At 34.2% G+C, this 27,303-nt stretch overlaps 1 protein-coding gene across 5 annotated transcripts in view; it reads left to right on the top strand.

Moving 5' to 3' along the window:
• Positions 1-27,303, top strand: part of LOC133847017 (uncharacterized) — a 321,107-nt gene that overhangs the window by 281,059 nt on the left and 12,745 nt on the right. For 3 of the 5 annotated variants that reach the window (XM_062281723.1, XM_062281719.1, XM_062281720.1), the window contains 2 exons: positions 15,970-16,006; positions 26,398-26,523. The gene's annotated coding sequence lies outside the window, so the exon portion shown is untranslated. Of the gene's footprint in view, positions 1-15,969; positions 16,007-26,397; positions 26,524-27,303 lie in introns of those variants that run through there. The other 2 variants (XM_062281721.1, XM_062281722.1) reach the window with 1 other exon arrangement.

Genomic DNA, 27,303 nt, shown 5'->3' on the forward strand with positions numbered 1-27,303 from the left:
CAATCAAAACAATATATAAAATTATTTCATGAAATTGGAGATTTGAAAAAAATATGCTTAAGGATGAATTATAATTTTTTTTTTTTTTTCAAGTTAGATAATAGAAAATTTATGTGAAATTATAAACTCAAATATTATATCGAGCAAAATAAAATTAAAATAAACTAAAAACTATTAATACTGAAAATGCATAACTAGGAAGCCAATTAAAATGTTATTTTATCTCAAGTGCAGCAAAAGCCTTTCCTAGTGCATAATGCAGAGTATAAATGAAAATAATAATGCCAAGCTAGCAAGGATCGTAGTGAATGGGAAGAAGAGTGAAGAAGGGGGGCAACCCACGTAGAAGAGCAAAAAGCACGGCGTCCGCATGAATTCCCAATGCCAAAAAAAGAGCAACAAAAATGCGAAGCAAAGCAGAACAGAACAGAGCAGAAATGAAGTCGAAGTCGAAGATGGCACTGAACAGAACAAAACAGAACGAATTGTAATGCGAACACAAAAGTTCACAAATTAGCAAATTTGAGAATCTCGGGGAAAAGGCAACAAAAAAAAAGAGCCAACAACAACAATGTTGAGAACAAAACAAACACAAATAAGACCAAATAAAGCTCCAAAGGGCAGCAACAGTTAAAGCAGAGCGAGTAAGCGAGAGAGAGAGAGAGAGAGAGTGAGAACAGGCGTGGGAGTGAGTGACAAGGTGAATGAATGAATAGAAGGTGGAGGGTGAAGTGAGAGAGGGAGTGAGGAGGTAACGACATGCAAAAGGCGAAAACACAAATGTTTTCGCTAGAAATAAAATGAGTAAATGAAGAAGCAGAGTGCAGAAGAAGCAACTGTAAAAAGATGAGTAAGAAATGAAACGTCTCGTGTCCTTGTCACTGAAGTGCCACTGAATGGGAGGCGGGATGGTGGGCGGGGGGTAGCAAATACATATAAAAAACGAAGGCGAAGAAAGCGAAGCGCACCGAGGGGAAAAGCGGCAGCAATAATAAACAATTGTGCGATGGAAATCCGCGATTGTAATCCGCAATTTTTACGGCTTTTGTTGGGCCGGCGAGACAGGACGCTAAATGTGAGATGGGGACGGGAATGGAAGGGGGAGAGAGAAAGAGAGAGTAAGGGGCGGCCACAGCGTCACTTCCGTCACCATTTCACAGCGGCAATCGGCAATCGCCCAACACCATCTTTATTTCACTTCATTTTATGCTCGTTACCGGGTATGACAGACGGGTATAACCGACGGGCATAACAGATGGGTATAACAAACGGGTTTAACAAACAGTGAACACTCCCTTGGCAGGACGCAGCTCTATTAGCAGGACAAAGCTTGTAGCAAACACGTTCTTAAAGATTTCCGATTTCCAAATAAGTTTAGATTTCGTTGGTACATAGTTAAAAAAATAATCTTTACTTTTCGTCTTGGCTACTTTAGATACTTTAAAATGAAAAGTTTTTTGCGAAATTTAAATTCTCCTTATCCGAGCCTTTTATTACTCGCATATATAGTATATAAAGAAGGTTTTTAGGAACAATCTCTTATAATTTCTCATTAACATTGTTTTTCTTTTATGTTCATATTCTATTTAAGTATTGTATTCAAGAAAATTGTGATACCAATTTCACAGTTTTATGATAGATTCGAATTTAAGTTTTTTAAATAATTTAAAATAAATGAAATAAATAATACTTCTGGCTACTGAATTTGTATATTTCTTTGATGTCCGCTACCCATTTTGAATATTCTTAAAATATACCAAACAATATACCGCAAAAATACTAAACGTACATCAAAGGCCATATTTGGTCCAAAAAAAAATACCTAATTATCTGCCAAAGCGAATAAAAACCAATTGTTGTAGGCGTAACTTGGCATTTTTTCTTAAATAACTTTTACCATTTTTATCGAATAGATATTTTTATCAAATTCTCAGGAATCACAATTGTATAGTTATTACAAAAAAAAAAAAAAAAACTTTACTTTAAAAACTATAAAAATGGGTCTTCGATATTTTGTTATACTTTTGATTAGACGCTTAAAGTTAAAAAATTGTGCAGAAATTTAAATTATTTTTCCAAGTTTCCAAGCAGAAATTTGAATTCTTCTTGAAGATTCTAGTTTACAAGTCTTTCATATTTGTATTCTTTATTTTATTTGATTTTATTTGTAAAACTGCTACATCAGGTATTTGATAGTCGAGCAGACTCGTTTGTGGCTTTCTTACATGCTTTTCTCTGCTTTCCTGTTTTTTTTGTTTCGTGAAAACAATCGCAACGCAATCTGGCAACAACAGAGCGAAAACAACGGGAGCAACGGGCAACAAAAGTAGCGGCAATAATACCACAACAACAACAGCAACAACAACAACGGTTGATTGACTAAGTGACTGTTGCAAGGCAGGGCTAAAGGGGGAGCTAAAAGGGGGGGAGGGGTGGACAACACCGTGGGGCAAGCTAATCCAAGGCGCAGCTATGGCTGATGTCCCTGCCATGTCCCAGCTCTGGGCATTGTTTGCTGTAACTGCGGTTGCGGCTGCTGTGGCTTCTGTTTCTCTTTCTCTTTCTGTCTCTGTTTCTGTGCACCTGCAACAAAAGCATTGTGCGGCATTGTCTCTATAGCTTCTGGGTTGATCTGTTTCTCTGTTTCTGTGTTGTGCGACGTCAATTGTCGCCTCAATAAGTTGCAATTCCAATAATCAACGAAGCATTCTACATAAATTCCAATTCCGATTTCGATTCCGATTCCGATTCCGGGAGGATTCAAAGCGGGAACGTGAACGGGAAAGGAAAGCGGGAAAGCGGCAACATGGATGGGATAAAGTTGAACACAATGGCCGCAGGGGCTGCAACCACTGGCGGCGTTTTTGCCAACTGTAAATTAACCCCATGCCATATGTGTGTGTGTCCGTGTGTGTATGTGATTGTGTGATTGTATTTGCTTGTCGAACAACGACGAACCAATGAGAACCCACCACCCGATGACATTTTGTCAAACCCTTTTTTTTTTGATATCACATTTGAAAACGTGATTTAATCATTTTTGAAAGGATTTGATATCGTCTACAACCACCAATCAATGCAAATTGTTGTCATACTTGTATTTTATGGGGCTATATTATTATCACATTTCAATATATCGTATAGTAAAAAAACCAAATTTAATTATTAGTTTTTAGGATTAATTGTAGCTTAGTACAATACGATATGAAGCTAAAGCAAGCAAGTCCTTCAGATTGGTTTTAGTCTATTGTACATTTTTATGGTTTAGCAATAAATGAATAAATAACAGTTAGTTTAGGATTGTTAGGAATAATACAAAATTGTATATACATCTGAATTACTTAATAGAAGGCATAGAAAGAAAATTGTATAAGCTTTTTTATTCGAAGGTATTTGATGTCTACAACCACCAATCATCACCATACATAATCTAGTAAAAAAAAGGCAATAAAAATATGAATAATAGTTAGTTTAGGATTATTAGGAATATTACAAAATTGTGCTCACATCTTTACATCAGAATGAGACACAGTTTAAGACAAGAACGCATAGAAAAAAAATTGTATAAGCTTCTATACTCGAAAGTATTATCTTTTGAAAGGATTTCGTGTCGTATTTTATCAAGTGACATATTGAAATTTGATACTACTATATAATTTAGTAAGAAAAGGTAATAAAAATGATTTATTTCTTTTTAATTATAGCTTAGAATTAATTCTGCAGTACAATATGAAGCAACAGCATCGGAGGCTTTTAGATTGGTTTTACTTTTGTGTACTTTTTTTTGGGTTTAGCTATTAAAATATACTAAATGAATGAATAATAGTTAATTTAGGATTATTAGGAATAGTACAAAATTGTATACACATCTGAATTACATACTTTATATCAGAATAAACCAAAGTTTAAGAGCAGATAGTATAGAAAATAAAACAAGTAAAAAAGCTACAGTCGTATTATTCTGAAAATATTCAAAATATACGGCAAAAATACTAAAATATAACAAATGCTATTTTTGGTATATTGACATTGAAAATTTATCATAGAGTATATAATTGTATACACATCTGAAATTGAGGCACAATTTAAAACAAGCAAAATATGGAAAGCATACAAAAAATGGTATCAGCTTCTATATTCGAAAGCATTATCTTTTGTTTATGAAATTAACACTTTTTTATATTTACATTAAAATAAAAAAAAGAAATAATTAAAATCTTCTTCAATAGTTAAGCCTTAAATAACTAAATATGATTTTATTTATCATAAAATTAAAACAGCATTCAAGTGTTTTCTCTTTCTCATTTTAATTGATTAACAAAATCTGTATTCTATGCAAAAAAAAAAAACTTGATCATAATTATATGATAATAATTATTATCATAATTATTCTTATAACTTGTATATTATGTGATATCTGTATATATCTATATATCTAATATAGATTAATGTAGATTCTGTAAATTCTATAACTAAACAACACCACATAAATCTTGTATTCTCTACAAACAAACCTTAATCAAAATGAAATGTAAATAAACAAGATTATTATAACCTGCATAGAGATTAATGTAGATTGCATAGATTCTATAACTGAAGATAGAAATAAAATGCTATGAACTAGGTTGGAGAAAAAGAGACTACGCGATGACAGTGCAAACTGTCGCTTTTCCATTAGAATGAAGGCAGCATATTTCACAGCTCCCCCCTCTACCCTTAACACTCATTTCCCCCCTCCACCAACCTAAACTTAACACACCCAACAAGTATCTAATACAAGTATATTACATGTGTCAGTTACTAACTCTAATGTGTGCGTGTGTATGCGTGTGTGTGTGTGTGCACAAATGTGCGTGTTAACAGTAGAAGAGGGAGGGAGAAGAAAAGAAAAGAAGCAACAACAAAAAAAAAATGTGCTTTTGACACGAGAGCATCCATTGTAAGCGATACTAAATTGGTTTGTTCAAATGCGAATATAATCATGAATGCTTGTGAATAACAACCGAGAATTTGTGCAGCTCGCACAGCTGTGTTACGCCCACTTCGCCACACCCCCTCTGGAGCAAGGGATTGAGAAATTATGGAGAATTCCCTTTTAGAAAAACTTCGAGGGATTCTGGATTCTTATAGATAATGCTGTTTGAATTTAGCACATTTATTATGAACGTACAATTCTTTCATTTTTAATGGAATGTTATTATGGAATTTTATTTTGCAATTCTTTTATATTATATTATATATCATATTATTTAGAAATTTTGAGTCAGAATTTCATTATTAGATAGACAACATCCAATTTTGATTGAATGATCTGAGAAGAAGTTTAAATTCATTATCTTAATCGTTGCTAGACAATTATCTTTTATTGTTTCGATTTGAAACTTTTTCAATGTTTTCCTTTACGAAACTGATTGAATGATTTGAAATTAATTTTAAAATCTTTTCCTTAATCGTTACTGAAATGAATTTGAAGATCTTTCTCTTAATCGTTGCTAGAATTAAATTTTTATAAAGACAAGAAATTATACCAAAAAATTGATAGAATGATCTGAAAAAAGTTTAAAATCTTTCTCTTAATCGTTACTAGACAATTTTCTTTTATTGCTCCGTATTTTAACTCTTTCAACGTTTTCCTTTTTAAAAAAAATCCAGAGTAAGTCGAATAAAATTATATGCTGCTTTAACATCATATTCTATTAGCGTTAGAATTTAATTTTTCTAAGATAATACAATATCCTAGAAATGAGCTTAAAATTTCTATTAATCTTTGCTAGACAATTTTCTTTTATTTTTTCGACTTTAAGTTATTCAAAGTTTTCCTTTGCGAAACTAATTAAATGATTTGAAATGAATTTTCAAAACTTTCTCTTCACCGTAAATAGGTAATTTTCTTTAATGTTTCGATTTGAAACCCTTTCAAAGTTCTCCTTTGCAAAAATCACCCGAGTTAGAGTCGAATATTATATGTTTCTATCCTCTTGTAATCTTGCTTACAAAATGGAATCAGTTTTCCTTTGTTTTCTGTGTAAGCTGCGCATCCTGCAAGGATAATAACGAGGACGATAGCGAGCATAACTCAATAAGCAAATATTTATTTATATGCCCCTTATTATTTGCCGGCAGTTCGCAGGGGATTAAAAATTTGATTTGGCATCGTGTTGAGGCTATTGTGCAATATATTATATATAAAGTACGCCATCTCTCAAGTAAATGACAGCAAGAGTGAGAGAGAGAGAGGGAAAAAGAGTGAGAGGGAGAATGATGCAAGGACAATGAGGATCGTCGAGTGATTATAAAAATTGCACCCTTAAACTATTATGAGTGCCGGGTGCTCTGCACTCAAAATGTCCTCCGTATTTGAAGGATACTTCCTGCTCTCCCTCACTCTCCGTTTTTTTTTTTGGTTTTATTAAATCCAAGTACAGCTTACGTTATATAGTATTAACGTACGTATGCGAATACGAAGACAATGACAAAAGTTGCAGGAAATTACACATTTCAATCCCCTCTAGATAACAAATTTTAGAGTATGCAATCTGGTCAACTTATTCTTTTTTATTTACAGTGTAGTTAGGAATTTGAATTTGGAACTTCACCGAATTAAGCGTATTAAAATAGATTTTTATTTAATATGGTTCTTATGATTCCTGCAAATTTTGATGAGAGCAGATCAAAATTGTAAAAGTTATTTAAGAAATACTTTTGTATGGAGAAAAAATCCTACTTAGTAAGTGTTTTAGTTGCTTTAGCTGACAATGTGGTATATTTCAGTACTTTATGGTATATTTTTAATGCAATATAACATTTGGTACATATGTAGTATTTATTGCGGTATATTATTTGGTATATTTGGTATATTTGGTATATTTTCAGCATTTATGTTGTACCATATCAATATGCCAAGTATATCCTGTGGTATATTTTCTAGTATTTTGCAGTATATTAATTTGGTATATTTTACAATAAATACCGCACTGTTTTGCTTTTGTTCATGCGTGGCGACTGCAGTTTTCTTATTTGTTTTTTTGCAAAATTATTATTGAGCATTTCTCTTCTTTTATTCTAGAATTTCGAATTTCATTAGAGTTGCAATGTAAAATGAAAGTACTTTGTTTAAATTTTATATATTTATATATATTTTTTTGTATAAGAGAATTGATTTTTTCTAGTATAGTTCGTTAGTTTATTTATATATATACTTTTTATACATTTTTCTTCTTTTTTAAGGTCAGTGCATCATATCATATCATATCATATTTTATTAGCATATGTATTATTCTGATTATTATATTCATATTTTAATTCCTTTCTTTACTTTTATATATATTTTTTATTATTTTTGCTTTATTTTTCTACAGGTCAGTGCATTTTTTTACCATATTATATTAGCCTATTACTGTTTTTATTATTATTATTATATTTATTTTTGAATTCCTTATTTTACTTTTATATATACTTTTTATAATTTATTCTTTGTTTTTTTTAATGGTCAGTGCATTACTATTCTTATTATTATTATTAGTTTTTTAATATATCTCTGTATATATACCAGCATAGTAAGTGTATATTAAGCTGCGACTTGCTCTTAACGTCATCAATTTGAATGCGTTGAACTCGGTTTTTGCATTCGCAACTTGGTCTCTCGGCCACTCGTAGCATCCACTCACAATCGCATTCGCAGTCGCATTCGCATTCGTTCACCACTCACTCAAAGCATTTTCAAATAGCACAAGGATGATGATGATGGCATATTCAAGCTCTGAATCTGAATCAGAATCTGAATACGAGTGCGATGGCAACCCCCAGCGACATTTCATTGGTGAGTCAACTGCGGATTAATTAAATACTCATATACACAAATTGTTGATGTGTGTGTGAGTGTGCGTGTGGCATAAAAGGACGTGCCATGTGCCACCAGTTTTCCCTTGCCACTGTTTGGCAAAAAATAAAAAGATGGAAAAAGAAAAGTGTGTACGTTGTGTGTGGGTTCTGAGCTCTGCCATTGTTTTTTTCTACATCGTATATATGCATATACATTCATACATATAGACCGATGCACAATTGAGACACACACACACTTACACATATATATAGAGAGCTATATGAATTCCAATTATGTGTATGATTTGCCAAGCTGGGCAAATATTTGCATGCTTTTACCTTTCAGATGCAATTTTGTCGGCTTCTTTTATACAACTCCAAATGAGTGTGAGTGTGTGAGTGTGTGTTCGAATGTGTCTGCTAGTGTGTGTGACTGTGAGTATGTGTAAGTCTATGTTTGAATACTACAAATGGCACTTTTACAAATTCAAATCCATTCCAGAGAGAGGAAGTTGAAACTTTCTTAGTCTCCCCCCTCAATGACAATTATTAGTGAAAGAGTCTTTTGCCCCTAAAGCCATCGACAAATATTAAAAAGAATCAAAAAAAAAGGAAAAAAAATAAAGGTCTCCTCTTCGTTTCGCTTTGTTGTAATGACATCTCGTGTCGGCATGGTTAAAATCTTTTATAGCCCAACGCTCCAATTCAGAGATCCAACCTGCAATTAGCGGTCTTCGTCGTCGTCTCCCAAAACACACACACTTACACACGCACAGACACACACACACACACACAGGCACTCACACACACACTCACACACACATAACAGACTCTTCTCATATATTTAGGTACGTGCTCTAAACCAATTACGACAAAAGACTGACACGAGTTGCAGAGACCCAACTACTATATACATATATACTATATATACATATATATAAATTCCATATATGATGTGATATGAGACTTGTGGCCTTTTATTGTCCACATTAGTTAGCAGCCGGTTCGTGAGCTTCGCTTGATGCCAACACGACGCGATGATCCCCATTGATAATGACTGACGCACAGCCCACAAAATTCAACAGTAAACGCTGACGCTGGATACTCTATCAAAGAGAAATGAAACGAACAAAACTAAACGAAATAGAAATACTTAAAAGATAGAAAGAAATTTAAAATGAGTCAATGAACTTAATTTAAAGACTAAAATCTTAAGATATTCAGTTTAAAAATCAAAATACGATAGCATACATACAATATACAGAATGACAAAAATAAAACCTTAAGACCTCAGTATAAAACTCTAAAATATAAAAGAAAATGAAAGAGAAATACTTTAATGAAAGAAATAGAAAATGAGTCAATGAAATCCATTTAAGGACAAAAATAATACTAAAAGACGCAGTCTTAAAAACAAAATATAAATATTAAATGGAACAATAGAAAATAGAAAAAAAATAAAGAAATCAATTTAAAATCAAAAATTTTAACTCAGTCCAGTTTCTCAGTTTCTCTATTTTAGTAAAGTATAAAACCTTAGTATACAAAATTATAAATAAATTGTTAATATTTTTACTCACTTTAGTTCCTCGTTTTCAAACGTAATTTTCAACAAATATCAACTTATAAAATTATACATGTAAGAGAACATTCCATTTTATGGATAATTTATAATGAAGGATGATTGTATCAAAAAATGTTGTTTATCGGACAAACAATTTGTTATGAAGCTACAACTTTACTTCAAATAAACTATTATATAAAATAAATCAGAAAAAATGAAGAAACATTTTCTAAATATATTTTTCAATAATATGAAATATTTGTATTATATTGATTGAATTTTTATATTGTAGCTCAAACACTTCAATTGTGGCTATAATTCGGGTATAAATATCATGAATAATATTAAGCTTGCTTAGTACACATTTTCTATTTCTTTCATTCTTAAATTTGTCAATATGTTTTTTTGATATTGTAGTTTTCTTTTGACTATGAATTTTGTATAATATTTTAGGAACATCGTAACCATATTAGCCTGTTAGTGCATATGCTCGTTGTACAAAGAAGAGTACATATAATTAGATGTCATTCGCTTCATATCGCATCTTCATAGCGCCTACTGTCGACTGCCTGATGATGATCATATGAGCAAGTTGATCATTTCTTGGGGGCTTTCATCTCTTTTGTCGCGGGTTTGTCGTTGGTTTTCAACTTGATTAATTGCAGAACTGAAGTTATGTGTGTTGCTGCTGTTGTTTGTTGTTGTTGTTGTTGCTGGGCTCGCTTTGTGTGTTGTTATACCCGATAATCATAGGGTAGAAGGGTATTATAAGTTTGTGGGTCTAGCAAATGTATGTAATAGGATGAAGGATGCCATAAAGTATATATTTCGTAGTTGCATTGGTTGACAATCTGGTATAGTTTTTACTTTTTGGTATATTGTGAATGTCATCGTATATTAATATACCAAATATTCGGTATATTTGAGTATTTTTGGTATACTTTAAATATTATGATATATCGATATACCAAATATTACTATCGGTATATTTCAGTATTTTTTTATTGTCATAGTATATTAATATATCAATATACCAAACACCGATTTCGGTATACTTCAGTATTTCTTGTAAGTTTTGAATGCCTTAGTATATCGATATACTAAATATCACTTTCGGTATGTTAAAGTATATTTTTAATGTCATATTCTATCAGTATTCCAAATACCGACTTCGGTATATTTCAGTATTTTATTTTGTATATCTTAAGAATAATACCGCATTGTTTCGCAATTATTGAAAATGTGTAGCCGGTGTCTTAAAGTCGAGTACACTCGACTGTAGCTTTCTTGCTTGTTTTTTCCATTGGGATTGTGGCCTAATGCCTGCCAGATGGCGGCACTCTTCTCTCTCTTTTTCTCTCTCTTTTTCTCTCTCTTTCTCTATCTATCTATCTTTCACTCCGTTGTCATCTACAACCGCAATCGTAGTCAAGAGTCGCCTCAGTCGCAATCACAGTACTTCTCATTGATGTGTACCTTAATTATAACGCCATCGAGTTGCGTCATCATTTACAAGCGCCGTCGAAAACCAAAAACAACAAAATAATAGTAATAGTAAAAAGGGGAGAAAATAAGAAACCGAAAAGCAAGACCTAAATCAGAGCAGAGCTGAGCAAAGCAACCACAGAAGATGATGATGCGCTCTTCTATAGAATTCGTCATTCTATTTTAAGACAACTTCTAATGTTCCACTCTCTAACACGGAATTACAATTAAATGACAAGCTGCGAGCTGGTCTAGAGAAAATAGTTAGAGAAATGTAATACCTCAAATATTTGAACTTTATAAAATGTATGCCATTGATTTGACTTGTTTGTGTTTGAATTTTTAACAAACAAAAAAATAGTTGGAAAAGTAATCATTAAAATCTTTTAATAAATTATTACATTTAAACACGATTTTATATAATATTTTAATTTTATTCATTTAGTATTCTTACATCAAAAAGTAAATGAAAAATAAATGAATGAATAATAAAGAATATCATTTTCTATATTAATTCGTCACTATTAATTTGCTATTTTTGATTTTATCTACTTATTTTGTAAGTTTCTAATTCTAATTTGTTTTTAATATTATATTATATTCTGTATTATTTATTCATTTATTTCACGAACTGTTTATTTTTATAAATATCGAAGTACACAACAAATTGAAACTAAATAAAATTACATTATAGTGCCAAATGTTTAATGAACTGTTGATCTTAACTAAAATGCTGATGATCTGTTGACTTACAATTCGGATGATAACTTAATGTGAACATGATTTCCATATTCCTTTTTCTTGAAGAACTATCTCACCCAATAAAGATCTCTTTAAAGTAAGCATGTTTACTTTGTAGAGCCAAATATTTATGATATGGTTCATCTTAACTTAAATACTGCTATTTATTAAGTTTCTAACAAAAGATAGTAAGATGTATGAATATGAATAATTTTCTTTATTTCTTAGATCTATTAATTTTTATGATTATACATTGTGCTTATTGATCTTAAAGTCAACTTAGTCTTTTGTACGTTTCTTTGTAGCATATGTTTTCTAATGCTAAAGAACAAAGACAATTATAATGTGGGTGAATGGCAAAATAGCGTAAATAAAGCGGCAACCGGACAAACGGAACAATATGGTCAATATGGATATATAGTGTATAGTGTATTCATATATGGTACAATGCAAATCCCATCAATGTCGGATTAGCCAAAGAAGAGAAATGGTTGAAGAATGCGGCAAGTGGAAAAGCGTAGATAAAGGTACAAATGGGTAAATCGGTAAATAGGGAAATAGAGTGTAGAGGAAGAACAAAAAGGAAAAAAGGCTAACGCCGGATTTTGGATACGGCTGCTTAAAGATCAAGGTAAACACAAGTCGTGAACACAATGCCACAGTGTTGCGAATGAATAATTATAATAATAGGTGAAGCACACACACACACACACATAGACACACTCACACACAGAGGCAGAGGCAGGTTGACAACAAAAGCAATTGAGCCGCAGTTGTGTTCTCGGGAGGATGCATTGATCTGCATTGATCCTGCAGCGTAGCGCCATGCGCTTAGCCTTAGCGCACTAACAACAGCGCAGAGTTGGCCCAAAGCCGAGCTCAAAGGCGGCTCAAACACAAAGGGTGAACGGTGAACGGTGAGCAGAGGAGTGAGACGAGCTGAACTGAACTTAACTGAACTGAGCAGCGTGATGTGCGCAGCAGGCAAAACAATGCGAAAAATGCAGCGCAAAACCAGCAAAAATGGCAATGGGCCAAAAAGAGCAGTCATTACTCTGACTAACTGACAGAGTGAGATAGAGAGAGAGAGACAGAGAGAGAGTGGGAGAGGGAGAGCAAGCGAAGGAGTGAGCATCTACCTTTCTTGGTTTTTGGCCCTTTTGCGGACATCGCCGTCGAGGGACTTCAGTTCAGTAGCAAGCGGCTCACAAAAGGCACAAAGGGCACAACACAGCTAATTATCCTATTCACATAAAGTGTGTGTAATTACTCTCTACTCTCTACTCTCCCTCTCTCTCTCCCTCTCCCTTTCTCTCCCTCTTGGTCACTCTTTTAAATTCAGCACTGACTGTGATCTAAAGTCTATGATCGATACCGTGTGCCGCTTCGATCCTCCTCACCAAATGTCTCTAGAGACAGCAACAGAAGCCGCAGCTTCTACTAACCAAGGTACACTGAGAGAATTGCATTGGTACTAAGCCATTACGAAACGACCTTTCTATTCATTTCATTTGTTTCTTTTTCTACACTTTACGATTTTCGTTATTTGTTTGTACAAATATTACAATTACTTTCCATGGTTTAATAATATGCTTACATCCAGTCACTAATTATTTTCTAAATTAATCCCATTCGCAATTTTTTAATATACAAATATTATTTTTTTACAAAATATTACATTAATTTTCATTATAAAATTAAATTTAATCTAAGTTAAAAACGCATAATTTTATTTAAATATTATTACAAAATTAAATGAAAATAAATTTAAAAATGCAAAATCTTCATTATAAAATTTAATTCAATTTAATGCTAAACTTGACTTTAATATTCCTTTCAAAAAGCAAAATTTGTCTTCAATATTCATTAAAAGTTTTCGTTCAAAAGTTTTATAGGAAAGTTTAATATTTAGAACTTGAAGTTGAAATCACTTCAGACATTATAAATGTTCTGCAATTGTTTTCACTAAGAGATTAAGAGCATATATATCTCAGTTTTCGCACAGTGTGCGTTCACATCCTGCCCGCTGTGCTCCTTTTGTCAGTTTCAATTTGTTTTTGGTGCTGCTGGGCACCCAAAGCCAAAGCCAAAGCCAAATCCAAAGCCAATTACCGATTATATCTGCCTGGCAATCGTCCATCGAACATCAGCCATCGGCAACTAGCAACTGGTAAATTGTAGATGGTAAATGTTAAATGGTAAATGTTAAATGGTAAATGTAGCCTCATCATTTTCGCTTTTCGCACACGGTCCGCGCTGTTGTCAGTTGTTAACTGTTTGTGACAATGGGCACAAAGGTCATAGGGCACCCAAGGAGAGAAAGAAAGAGGGAGAAAGGTAGAGACAGGTTGGCAAATCAAGCAACTGTCGCTGCACAACAAATTGTTGACCTGCTTTGTCTGTCCAGTTGTCCCGTTGTCCTGTTGTCCTGCTGTCCTGCTGTCCTGTCACTCCATCAGTCAGTCAATCAGTCAGTCAGTCAGGTGAGAGTGTACAACATACGTTAATCATCAATCAAAATCATTGCATTGCATCAAACCCCCTCAAAATACAACAACAACAACAACAACTCTTACCTGTCCCACATACAAATTCGAAATTTTTGTTGGTGATCTGGCATGATTTTCTTGATTTTTTTGATGTTCCTGTACTCAAGATGAATCGGCCGAAAATCGGTTTTTCGTTCGCACCCCGTCGATAAGCAGTTAATTATATTTATTCTCATCCTGTAGTTTTTTTTTTTTGCTCCCTTCGCCGCCTTCATTTCGCCTTCATTTTCCACCGTTTCTTTTGGGCGTTTCTATTGCGGCGGCTTTTGCTTTGTGCTCCGGGTTCGGGGTTCCGCATTTATTCCAAGTACGCGTGTCTAGTTGCACTTTCCAGCATTATTTCTGTGTCGGCGCCAAGCAATGATTAATCAATGGCACTCAATATATTGCATCGCTGCTGTTGCTGCAACACACACAATTTTCTAGGGTATTGTCTCTCTCGCAGTCGCCCTTGAAGGAAAAGCGAGCGTATAAATCATAATTTCATTTCCAAATTGTACATCGTCAATCAACATAATGAAATGCCCATTTCGTGTTCTCTCTCCCCTCCCCTTTGAAAAAGAAACCCGAAAGAAACCAGACAAGACTCTCAGTAATCTACTAAAAATGAGCTAGCACTTTTGATCGATCAAAAGCGCGACTCTCTCTCTCTCTCTCTCTCTAGAGAGATCTCCTCTACCACATTTTCTTTTTTTTTTGATCGTGTGTCTTTCGCTTGACACCTTCCAAGATCTTTGAGACATTCTCAAGTGCTGTTGTTGTTTCAAAAATCTGCAGATTAGCTCTGATTTGGATTAGCTTTTTCAATGCCATGAAAAATGATTCAAAACTTACAAAATTTATACGAAAAAAAAATTAGCAAAGCGACTAAGGCTCAGAATCACAGTTTATCTCAGGCAAATTTATCTCCTCTTATTTCTGTTTTGGCTTTTCTACATTTCTATATCTGATTCCCATGATTCTTAATGATATGAGAAGTCCGCTATAGGTCACCTAAGTTTATCAATATATCCACATATCTTTGCCATGTTTCTAATACAAATGTGTCACATATCTGCGCTAGATCGTCGCCCTATATGTATTAGCCATATTTATACCCGCTTGGGTATGAGGATATTTTGAAGAACGGATTTCCGACCCTATATATATACTTGATACTTATAACCAAGTCCATAAGTCTGTTTGTCCGTCCATCCGTCCGTATGAAAACCTTGATCTTAGCGACTAAAAACGATACAAATATTATATAATATGTTCGCAGGCAAATCAAAAATTGAAATGAAAACAAATATCGAAGAACAAGCTGGAAGCTAGATTCGTATTTTTGTATAAACAAAAAATTACTTTAAAACTTATGATATCAGAAAAGTAGATAAACATTTTTAAACGTTTTTTACCTCTATTATTATCGAATATAATAATTCATTGATATGCACATTATAGCTTTTGAATATTTTTTTAGTATTTTTGAGGTATATTGGTTTGTATATTTGTAGAATATGGTTTTATTAAAAATGAACAGCGGGTATCTCACAGTTGAGCACACTCAATTTTTTTTTTTCGATGCTTAAATTTAGTTTACTTGCTAATTTTTAAATACAATTGAGCTTTATATGTCCACGCTAATATTTTATTTTATCTTATCCTATTTCTTTTCATTTTTAAAAATTTTATTTCAATATATGTTCATTTAAATTTATTTTATTTCAATACATAAATCATTTTATTTTATTTTCTTGTTGCTGAAATGTGAACTATTTTTTTAATGTAACTAAATTAATTGAAATATTTTTTTTTTTTCCATTCTAGCTATTAATCAAGCCCTAAATATTCAACTTTTGAACTGGTAAGTGTTTTTTTTATTTTCAATTTATTAACTTAAAATGCTGCAATTTTGATGGTAATTAATTGAGGCATATTGCTCATTTCCAACTGCAGCACAAAAGCATTAAACAACAATTGAACTTCTTTTGTTGTTGTTATTGTTGTTGTTGTTGGCTTTGAAACCGGTTGTGAAAAGCAGAGAGAATTTTGCATCCCCTTTTGGTTGTTTTTTCAAAATTATCAACCCGTCATTTCCGATGGTCGTCTGATTATTGAAATTTTTCATTAGCCTCAGCAGCAAACGAGAAGAAGAGGGGTGACTTATAAAGAGTACTATACTATATACTATATACTATATAGATTTGTTTAGGACCAGCCACACCCCCCATTCAAGAAATGCGCTTTATGCAAATCTGAGAAAGAAAAAAAAACAACGCAATTTGTAATGAGTTGAAATCGATGCGAAACGCAGCTTTTGAAGATCGAAATATTTTTCGGGGGTTGTATACTTTGCATATTTACTTTGAAATCATACAATTTATTATACGTAAATCTTTGGCGTATAGAAATTCCTTCTTAAACCCTTGACTTCTGACATCGAATTGGTTTCGTGGTATTCCAATTAGAACTTCTAATTGGAAGGGCGCAACATCTTTGCTTGTGCAGCATGTGTCAACAGATGGCGCCAGTTGTAGTTGATCTTAGGGTTTGTGTATTGACTAAACTGATAAGCGAAGACAACGCAAGGAACGAATTCTTTAAATTGAAATAGGAATATGTGAAATACATAAATATACCAAAGAAATTGAATAAATGCAATAAATGCAAAAATTTAAAATGCAATACAGTACACAATAGTAAATCCAATGTATACATTTTATAGTATTTAAAAATTTCTGTAGCTACTTATTGGAGCTTAAGCCCAAACCTGTTAAAAAACAGTTTCAGTTTTCAATGTGCAGCCCGAAGTGCAATCGCTATTGTACAATAAAATAACAATATGATGACGATGATGTTGATGATTTCACCATACAATGTCCACATGAATAACATCAAAGCGAAAGCAAAAGCAAAAGGCTCTTGTTCTCGTTCTCGTTCTCCGTCTCCATCTCGTTGTTGTTTATCTAAGGATAATGGTTAATGTGTTTGTTTGCGTCGGTGGAATGTCAAAATAAAAAGTGTTTCAAACGCAATCAATTGAAATTAATTTGCATAAAGGAATGTCCGCATAGGCATTTTGCCAGCTCAACAACTCAACTGAACTTCATGGGTCATGGGTCATGGGTCATGGGGCAACCGACCCAAAGTTCGAGAATACCCGTTGCTGGTGGCACGTTAGCTCTTTGTTGCTTGATTTGCGGCTCTTGCTCTCGCTCTCGCTCTGGTTTTGTGTCGTCTTTACAATTAGATTTTAATTTGCCCATAATGAGCAGGGAATGGGAAATGCGAAATGTGAAAATGGGAAAATGGGAAATCAAACAACAGCAACAAAGTCTGCGTTCAGAGTGACACAAACCCATGTACAACATTTTCATATTGCTTCCTGTTTGCCACTCGTGTTTCCCTTTCTCGTCCTCCATCGTTTCCACCATCGTCGTCGTCTGTTCACTCCGCATATGACTCGCATATGACCCAGGGGCATTTTTCGGCACTGTTGGCACAGCTGAGTTTTAGGGTTTAAAATTAATTAAGCGGAAGCGAGCGCGCAAGTACGTTTGATTGTTTTAGACAGTTGCTGATTTTTCTAAAATTCATTCTCATTTAATTTAATATCCGGTCGCTGCCGCTCGCTGCTGCCCCAAATGACTTTCACATCCAAATCGTTTAAAGCTTCACAATTTCAGTTCAACATTTTCTTCAATTTCTCGTTAACAGTTTCTCTTCTCTTAAAGGATTTCGCATTGTGCTCAAATATTTGCTTGTAGTAGTTGGAAAACTTGATCGGTCCAAGGTAAATATTTGACAGCAGCTTACCAACTTGTTGAGCTGCAGTTGTTTTGTTGCCCAACTTTGTGGTAAAGTGCGCTGCCAACTTATTGAGAATGTATTTGATGAGTATTTGAGGCGTTTGTCAAGTTTTCGTGCTGCTAATATAACGCAAGTTAAAGTGCTGCCAACTTATTGAAAGGTCTTTGGTGTTTGGCAGTTTTTCGAGCTGCCAACTTAACGCTGTAAATGTGCTGCCAACTTCAGGTCAGGTTTTAGTGGTGCTAATTTAACGCTGTAAAAGCGCTACCAACTTATTGAGAATGCATTTGATAAGTCTGTGGTGTTGCCTAGGTTTTGGTACTGCCAACTTAAAGGTGTAGAAGGGCCGCCAACTTATTGGAAGGTCTTTGCAGTTTGGCAGTTTTTCGTGCTGCCAACTTAACGCTGTAAATGCGCTGCCAACTTCAGGTCAGGTTTTAGTGGTGCTAATTTAACGCTGTCAAACTTCTGTCAACAATGCGCTCCCAACTTATTGAGAATGTATTTAATGAGTTCTTGGGATCTATCAGACTTTCATGCTGCTAACTTAACACTATAAAAGCGCTGACAACTTTTTGAGAATATATTTGAAAAGTCTGTGATGTTGTTGAGGTTTCCGTGCTTCTAATTTACTGCTGTAAAAGCGCTGCCATCTTATTGAGAGGTCTTTGGTGTTTTGCAGTTTTTCGTGCTGCCCACTTTCGCCTGTAAAAGGCTGCGAACTTCAGGTCAGGTTTTCTAGTTAATAATTTAACTTATTGAGAAGGTATTTGATAAGTTTTTGGTGTTTGCCAGGTTTTTGTACTGCCAACTGAACTTATTGAGAACTTATTTGATACGTCTGTCAGTCAGTTTGTTAGGTTTTTGTGCTGCCAACTTAACACTGTAAAAGCGCTGTCAACTCGTTAAGAAAAAGCTAAATCCTTATTAACTTATTAATATTTGTTGTTTAAAAGTTGTGAGGAAGCTGTTTCAAATTTTAGATATTAAATGAATGTCCCAAGGAATACAAAGTAGTGGTAGTATTATCAGAAGTAGACGCTACATGATTAGTTGGCTGCTTTTCAGCTTATTCGAAATTTCCCATGAAAAGTTCTTCCATCTGTGATGAGTTGACACAAATAAATGTTGTTGAGAAATTTGAATCTGCAATTACCAAGTGGCGTCTGGGTTTAATTAATGAGCATGACTTGTGTAATCTTTTTTTTAACGAATCATCATCATCGCTCTACTCTCCTCTCTCTTAGTTCTTTTGTGTGTGTGTGTTTACTGTCACTTTGCCATTAGGTTTGAGTCGGGATTTATTTGTGAGCTGCCGATGCCTGTGCTTAAGTTATGCACAAATGACAGACTGGTGTTGTCCTGTCGTAATATGCTCCGCAAACAAGCGCAAGGAAACAAAAGCAAATCACGCGACCAACTGTGGCAAATAATAATTGAAAACTCCACCCCACCTTAATCCTACTCCCTCCCCACTACTCTCTCCAATTTCATGTGTATGACAATCATCAATCATTTAGCTGTTGTTGCGTGATGTTTGACCTGCAACACGAATGTGCCACGCATCCACACTCGGCGAGGGGCAAGCTGGCCAGGGCTACAGGTCGTGTCGCGTCCACTTTCAGGGCAGAACAAATTGCCGAGCTGTTCTGTGCTGTGCTGTGTCCTCCCTCCTTCCGCCCTCTTGTGCTAAATGGCAGGGGTGTGGCTGATTGAAGGCGGCTGATCGATTGATGACACCGAGGTGCGGTCGAGGTCGAGGAGAAGAGCGAGGGAAACGGACGAGAGATATGCCGCAGATAATGCTATAAAGTGTCAAGAATACAAAGAAGATATAAATAGATAATATATCAGAGATAAAGTATAATATATAGTACACCCAGTCCTTTTTTTACGCGATTGTTGGTTCTGCCACTAATCGCGTAAAAAAAATCGCGTAAAAATGGTTAGTGTCTCTCAGTGTCGCTGCCATTTTCCGATTCGATTACTTCCGTAGCTATTTCAAACAAATCGTCATCATCGAGCTCTCGGTCTAGAAGAATCTCCATATTTGCAAGAATTTCTCCACCCGCGGGGCGTGCTAAATCGCGGTAAAGTGAAAAATCCGCGTAAAAAAAGAAATTTGCGCTGCAAAAATAACCGCGTTAAAGTGAAATCGCGTAAAAAGAGATCGCGTAAAAAAAGGACTGGGTGTATATATAAAGAATGTATGGAATATGGATATCAGAAATATAGCAAATTATGCAATAAAGTGGCAAAAATGCAAAGAAGATATGGGAGAGAAATATGGCCAACAATATATCAGAGATATAGTACAGATAATGGAATGAAGTATCAAGAATAGATAATATATCAGACATATGCCGGAGATAATGTGATGAAATGGTGAAAATACATAAAAGACATAGGAAGGATATAGCGAACAATATATCAGGGATATATGGGGGGAGATATTGGGGGAAGATATATGTATAATAGCATTGATATGATCAACACAGATAAATATTTAGAAAAGATATAGCAAAGAAGAAGATTTAAATCTAGGGCAATTCTCTCAGTAAAAATTTATTATATATACAAAATAAACATATATTTTAAATAACTAAATAAGATATGTCGACTATAAAATATAGATGTAGGGCCAAATATTATATATAGGATTGATGTAATTTGATTATAAATGAGTTTTTATTGATGTCTTGAAACTATGTTATATAAAAAACTTACATTCAGTTGTATGTATGCAAATCTTAAAAAGACTTACTTCAAAAAGAATGATATCGAACTATTGATACTTATTGACAGTGTGGCCAGATGAACATTAGTCAGGGTGGCAGATGCATGTCCAACAAGAATATATAGGACGCAAAATTTGGTTCGATTTGGCAAAGAACTAACAACGACATAGGGAAGATTTGGGCGAAGATATTTGGGCCGCTAACCTTTTTGAGTAATATCAAAACATTGCGGTATTATTATTCAAATATACCAAATATACTACAAAAATACTATAAACTCGAAATATACCGTAAAGAACAAAATACACCAGTAATAGCAAAACATTGCGGTATTATTCTATCAAATATACTTCGAATATTAGGATTTAGATACAGAAATATAGAAAAGTCATAACAGAAATACGATAAAAATTAAGGGAGGAGATATGCCTTGGATAAACTGTGCTTCTCCATAGCTGCAAATGTTATCAAATATTCAAAAATAAAAGAATGAATTCTTTTTGTGTGCATTAGTTAATGCACGACTCGAAAGACGATTTCACTTGCAACATCATTTTGATATTTATATTTATTTTCATTTTCACGTTTTTGGCGTGTGTTTTTGGTCGGGCTTTTGTTTTATGAGGCTGTGTCGAGTTGACTTCTAATTGAAAAGAGGTTGAGCAAATAAACACAAATCGTAATAAAAGTTTATATGCAATAAATATTTTGTCGGTCGTCGAGACGGAGACGGAGACGGAGACGGAGACGAGAAGAGCGCAGCCGTTGTTGCTGCTTTTTGCTTTTGAATTTTTCATTTGAAAAATAAAATTGAAAATTCAATTTCGCAATCATTTTGGCACCCCCCCAGACACCGAGCTGCCGACACTCCCCCTCTTCCTTCTCCTGTATAAGGATGAAACTCCTGGCTGTGTTGCCACCCTTCGCAGCAGATTAAAAACGACAAACTCCTGCAGTAGTCCCCCTCCGACCACCCACTTCACCAGTCGTCAGTCGACGACGACGACGACAACGACATTCGGGAGTCACGTTTTGGGTTTGAGTTGTTGTTTTGTTGAAGCTGAAGCTGGACCAGCTTCGGTTTCTGTTTTTCCTCCTGTTTTCTGTTCCTGTTTCTGCTCCTGTCCGTGGTCTTCATTAGGCTGGCAGATAGTAATTGCCGAGACTTGAAAGTTTGCCCGGTTAGATTTTCGACTGCAGCTAAGGCTATAAAGCTAAAGCCAAAGGCCTGACTATCCAGCATAATAATAATTAAAACAAAAAAGCACAACAACAACATCAACAAAAAAAAAATAAAGAAAAGTTTCCAAACAGTACAAAAAAAAAAAGGGTGGCAGCCCTGGCTGGCTTTAAGACACCAACAACAACAAGACCCTTTTAAAGAGTTGCCATTTGTTGAATGGATTCCCAAATAAGTACAGGTTGTTATGCTTTCAGCCTCCGCCCGGAACATTATTAATTAACCCCTTGTTAGTCTCAGCATCTTCTTCCTTCTCATTTGCTCTTCTGTTCTTTTTTTCGCTTTTTAAATTATGCATCTATTAATGTTTAAAGCGCATAGACCCCAACAACAAAAAAACACACACCGGGACCGGGACAATCCATAGTCCGAAATGGGCCCATCAGGTTTTATGTGCGCTTGCACAAACCGTTGTCAAGGAATTATGGCCCACTCGCTAAAGGGTCAACATGTTCATAAATATTTGCATAATTATGTAACCCAACTACAACACAGCCCCAAGAACAACCGGCTATGAATGAAATGTATATTATGTTATATACTTTTACCTGGGTATTATATCTAATGAAAGCAACAATTATGAGCGCTGCTCCAAACGCGAATCGAAAACACACACAAAACAAATATAATAGACTTTAAAAGTTTAGTCTGTGCATTATGAATATACTACATGTTAAAATTAATAGAATTGCACAAAATTGTATATACAAAATACTATTTAGTTCTGCTCCATATTAGACAAATTCTTTTGTCTGAAAACAAATCAAAGTCGTATCAAGAATCATTTAAAATTTGTATGATGCAAACCAAATAAAAAGTATTATCAAACGATGGACTTCATATTAGAATAATTTACCTTAGACGAAAATTAAAAAAAATTAAATAAAAAGGCAAAGCAAATTTAAATAAAATAGTAAGCTCTAATTTTCAAACTTTCTTTGCTTTAAGATAACATTTTCTAGTATATAATATCATACCAAAAGATTTCTGTATAGTATATCTGGGTAGTATACATCTGTATAAAATCTGGATACTTAACTTACAAAAAAACCAAATAAAATAGTAAGCTTTAATAATAAGCTCTCTTTGCTTTAAAATAGCTTAACAATAACAAAAAAGATTATAGTAATAATCTTAAAATAATATGAATTTGTTTTTATATAACTCATAAACTAAGTCAACATATTTATATTCAAAAAAAATAAAACATTTTTTAGCATATACTATATAGTATATCAATATGTTTCTATCTTTGAAATGTTGTTAGAAATATTAAAAAAAACGAGGGACAAAATATTTTATAGTATAATGTAGTATATTTGTTAGTAAATAGTATATCTGTATAGTACTTCCCATTTTGAACTGTTGTAAGAATTGTTTCTCATATATCAAATTAAAACAACATATAAGAAAGTAAAAGAACATATTTAAATTTTAAAAAAAAATACCAAAAAACATTTTCTAGTATCTAATATAGAATACTATTCTATACTATTATTTATTTATATATATTATATATATATTATTTGTTAGTATATTACTATATATCTGTATAGTATATCTTGACACTTCTTTCTTTGAAGTGTTGTCAGAATTCTTGTTCATATAACTCACCATCAAATCAAAAAAAAGAGCATTTTTAGTACATAATATAGTATATTTGTTACTTAAATATATAGTCAGTATATTTTATCAGTATATTTTACTTATTTAACTATTGTGAGAAATCGTGCCAAAATACAAACAACAAACATAGCAAAAGCCATGAGTCTGGCACATTCGTTTAATAGACACAAAGAGATGTGGAAAATTAGGAATTCCGAGCGTTAGTTAGTTGTTCTAGTGGAGAAGAAGAAGCACGCGTTATTTAGGATAGACAAAGCAGTGACAAAAAGCAAGAAAGCAATAAAGAGAGAGAGAGAGAGCGAATGAGAGTGCGAGTGATAGGGATAGAACGATTCGTTGTTTCGCATTTATTTAGACAATAAAATGCTCTATAGAGTTAATCACAGTGTTTGTGTGTGTGTGTGTGTGTGTGTGTAGCAAAAGTTTTGTGTCGAAGCATTCAACCACAAAAGGACAAAGGACAAGCCGGAGCGCAGGCATTTAAGGAAACGTTTTCAATTAAGGCGAAATACCTTAAGGTAATGTTGAAATCACTTAAAGAAATGATAATCACTTTGTACACACACGTTTACCACCTCGGGGGCTGCTCACTTCACTCCCGCCCCCTCCACTCTTTTCTCTGAATGAGTTCAGCTAATACTAAATACTATATAGTATACTATGGCCCCCAGCTCTCTATGTGAGTCCTTGAGCTCACGTCCTTGTCGTCGTCGTCGTCGTCTAAGTCAGTTCAGGTTGTTGTTCAGTTCACTTGCTTTTGTAGTGGATTAACCCGAGCAAAAGAAATAAATTCACCTGCAGATGCTGACGAGTCGTTGCCACCACCCTTCCACCCATCCACCCCTCTCTACTCTCCACTCTCTCTGTGTGTGCGAATACTTAAGCTTGAGGAATTCCATATGGGGAGAGAGGGAATGTAGCACCGGAAATGGCAATATCCAGAGCCAGGATAACAACTGAGGTAGCTGCTGGTTTGCTGTTTGCTCTCTCTTTTGGGGTAAGCTCTTTTTGGCCAAAAGAGGAAAAAGGTAATTTAGTAAATAATAGGGTCAAAGACAAATATTGTTGTGGGTTGTGGCATTCGCTTCTGCTTCTGCTTTCGCTTCTGCTTTTGCTTCCAGCGTGGTTTTTGTGCGTGAAAAGCGTGTATAAGTTACTTTGAAGCAATTGACTACGATTACGATTAACTGCCTTTAGCTGTCGAAGAAGCATATTGATTCCACCACATACTTACACCAACAAAGGGAAGTAGATGGAGAAGGAGGAACGCGAGAGGAGGAAGGAGAGGAGGCAAAGCCAGCCACATTCTATCGTGAGTATGTGCGAAGATATTTACAAGTGTTCTTGAGCTCGACCCTCGGGGAGCGGATTATTATCATATTTTCACTGTCACTTTGAATAACATTTTTGACAACAAATTTGAAAGAGTCGAAAGAATTCGCATAAACGATTTGCAGTTTGCTCTCAAACTTATTAAACAAAATGTAATCATTAGAACTGAAATTTTATATAAATATTTTTAGGAAAATATCAATTAAGTCAATTATAGTCAATAAAACTAATATTTTATATAAATATTTGTGAGAAAATATCAATTTATTATATTTTTTAGAATTTGAATAGAAGCAAACTTATACTGTAAATATACTAAAATGTACCGTATATATTTGGTATATCGATATCCATGACGAAAATCTAAGAAAGCTACCCATTTTGAACATAAGTAAAAAAGTGCGGTATTATTCTTACAATACACCAAATTAATACACTGCACAAACACAAAAATATACCAAAGACCACATTTGGTATATCGCTGCAGTAATGCACCAAAGAAATATATATTTTGGTATTATTATTATTTCGGCATCGGATCTTAGTTTCTTTGGCTGACAATCTGGTATATTTTGGCCTCTGTGGTATATTACTACATTCGAAATATACCACAGAGGTCAAAGTATACCGGATTGATTGTTAGCCAAAGCAGTAAAGTAACTTAAATATTGTAGAACAATATAACTAAATTCGATAAGTCAAGGATTCTCCTCTGGAGAGATCCCAAAAGCTGATCTTCATGTTAGTTTGTATTTTCCCCAAAAAGTATGCTTTATTTTGGTTTAAATTTTATGAGCGTTACTTACTAACAACTAAGCTCAAATTTAAGCAAAAATGATTTTTATTTCTGTGGTATATTACTATATTCGAAATATACCACAGAGGTCAAAATATACCAGATTGTTAGCCAAGCAACTTAGACCCCATAGTGAAGTAACTTAAATATTGTAGAAGAATATAACTGGATTCAATAACAAGAAAGTGTAGCATTTACTTTTAAGTGAGATCTCAAAGTTTATATTCAAGTTCGTTTGTATTTGCCCCAAAATGTAGGCTATGTTTTATTTTTAATTTAAAAATGCATATTCCATTAAAGCGCTTGAAGTTTATAATCGTTGCTTACTAACAACTAAGCTATAATTTAACAAACAAAAATGGTTTTAATTTCTGTGGTATCTTACTACATTCGAAATATACCACATGCATAGGCAAAAATATACCAGATTTCTCAGACAAAACAGCTAAGACCCTCTAGAGAATTAATTGAAGTATTCATATAACTAGATTCAATAACAAGAAAGTGTAGCATTTACTTTTAAGTGAGATCTCAAAGCTGATCTTCAAATTCGTTTATTTTTGCCCCAAAATGTATGCTATGTTTTATTTTTAATTTAAAAATGCATATTCCATTAAAGCGAAGTTTATGCTAACAACTAAGCTCAAATTTAAACAAAAATGATTTGAATTTGCAAAAAATTGTATTGTATTTGATTTATTTGTTACTTACAGCTAATGGTGGATCAAGAGAACATTCACTCGATGCGATGTATGCAACTGAAAGTTGACTCCCCATGATTTGTTTACAATTCCGCATTTATTTGCTGTGCAAGTGACTCGTCGTAATTTCTAATCAAAGTGAGTAATGTATTAAAAGTAATATTTTGTTCTTTTCCGTGTTCCGTGTTCCGTGTTCCTGTTCCCCATTTTGTTTTCGTCCTGCTGCTGCTCCTGTTTTTTATGCTTTATTCAAATATTTTGTTAATGCAAGATTTTGTGGCTTTTAGACGCGCTCTCCCCATAAACTTAGCTTTGGGTTTGGGGTTGGGAAGCTATGAACAAAACTTGTTCTTTGATGCAACACATTTCAGTTTTTTTTTTTCTACAAAAGCGCGGATGTATAGAGGGGGTGGGAGAGGGAGAGGGGGAGAGTGTGTGGTAACTGCCAGCGGGAATGGTGCGACGGACATTAAGTAGTAGAATGTTGTCTTTATAACACTGTGAACACAAACAAAGAAAAGGTCACAGCATGCCTTTGGCACAGCAACAACAACAGCAACAACAACAAAAGTCAAGGAAACTTCTTCTTCTCACCCCGCAGCAACAATTTTTCAATAAATTAGGTTTCTTTACAGATTCCGTCGTCGTCGTCGTCGTCGTCTCAGTATCCATTTAAGTTCTCAGCAGCAATTCACCCCATATTTGTTTTGGCTTTTTTGTGTTGTACGCAAACGAGGGCGAAACTGTTGGCGGCATTTACATCCCCCCGCTTCCCCCTTCCCTTTCACCCCTCCTCTTCGAGTCTAGGTCCAGGTCAAGTCCGAGGGCCGCGAGCCAAAAATATGCTTTGCTTTTTTTTTTTGTTTTGCCTTCGAGTCGCGTCGCGTCGCTGATTTATGTTCTTTTTAATGTGGCCAA

The sequence above is a fragment of the Drosophila sulfurigaster genome, chromosome X (assembly GCF_023558435.1).
Source record: "Drosophila sulfurigaster albostrigata strain 15112-1811.04 chromosome X, ASM2355843v2, whole genome shotgun sequence".
In the NCBI taxonomy this organism is placed as follows: Eukaryota; Metazoa; Arthropoda; class Insecta; order Diptera; family Drosophilidae; genus Drosophila; species Drosophila sulfurigaster.